Genomic DNA, 1380 nt, shown 5'->3' with positions numbered 1-1380 from the left:
GGCCATGCCGGGCCGATCATGTGAATAACTTACATTATTAACATACTAATGTGTTGATCAAAAATGTTCGTATTAAACCTTTGGTTAAAGTAACTAACATCACTAGTTGGGAAAATGAATTTCAAATATGATTTGTACTTGTTTTTACTTATTTATTGCAAAACTACTAGGCCTATCTTTTACCGTCCCTAATTGTTGACCAGAGGAAAGACAGCCTGTGAGCAACATCCTACCATCCACCATCAACGCTAAGGGACTGACTGCCACTCTTATAACGCACCCAAAGTTCTCAATTCATCATTGTTTGTTTGTTTGTAATTAAGCACAAAGCTACAAAATGGACTATCTGTGCTCTGCCCACCACGGGTATTGAAACATGGATTCTAGCGTTGTAATTTTCACATGATATTCTAGCATCAAAAACATCTTTATTAATTTTAAAACCAAAGTAAAACTTAAGCCTTTACTGATCCAAGAACATAATAACAGAAAACTTGATCTAGGAACATTTATCTGTATCCATGTTCTTGATTTTTTATTTTGTTTAACCAGACCCTTAGTAACGGTAACGTCTTGAAATTGAGTTAGGCCTAATTGTCTTTTTTCTTACCAGAGGAAAATCTTTGTTACAAAACAACAACAACAAAAAAAAAACAAAAGTTGCATTCTCGTTTAAGGCTTAACTTAAATGATCACGTGTTTTGTTTAATTCATTTGAAAACCTTTAGCTAATGAGCTGATACAGGGCGTTGCCAAGCGGTGAGGCCACAAAGCTACTGAACACGTTTCGTATTTTCAGCTGTGAACGCGTTATAAAAGAGACAATTGACATCCAATCCAGTTATTTGGTTCAAAGAACAGAACAAAGCATTTGTGGCGACGGTGGTGCCTCCGGCTGCCTTCCTTCTGATCAATAGTTCAAAAGAAAGGGTCCCCTTTTTATGTAAAATATTTTCATAAGATTTTGCGTTTCTACAAAATCCACCAATTCAAAACGCTATACAACTCTCATAAAACGCTTAAGAGGTGTTATAAAGGCATAATTAGTCTTAATATTCAACAGAATTAACTTAAAAGGCTCAGAAAAACACAACTGAAATTGCCTAAGGTTTAAATTTCCAATTCCCTTAATGAGCTTCAGTGTGCATTCCACTTAGTGAAGGAAAGCGTTTTATTTCTTCAACTAAAGATTCTACAAATTTAGGTTCTTTAACGTAACCAACTTAGAAGTGTTGGCAGAAATCTGTGAAGGGGATACTACTTTTGTATAAAAAAATAAATTTGTAGAGAAGCTTTATTTGGGAGGGTGTCTGGGACAAATTTTGTAATTTTGCGCTGAAAATGGGCCAATTTTAATGGCATCTAAGTATTGTTTTTCAC

General features: G+C 34.9%; 1 protein-coding gene across 1 annotated transcript in view; it reads left to right on the top strand.

Moving 5' to 3' along the window:
* The window catches only part of LOC111087917 (amiloride-sensitive sodium channel subunit alpha-like), a 21029-nt gene that overhangs the window by 18567 nt on the left and 1082 nt on the right, over positions 1-1380 (top strand). The window lies entirely within an intron of this gene.

Source organism: Limulus polyphemus, unplaced genomic scaffold (assembly GCF_000517525.1).
Source record: "Limulus polyphemus unplaced genomic scaffold, Limulus_polyphemus-2.1.2 Scaffold2843, whole genome shotgun sequence".
NCBI classification, from domain to species: Eukaryota; Metazoa; Arthropoda; class Merostomata; order Xiphosura; family Limulidae; genus Limulus; species Limulus polyphemus.
The sequence above is the reverse complement of the archived record's forward strand: the minus strand, read 5'-3'. Positions and strand labels throughout refer to the sequence as shown.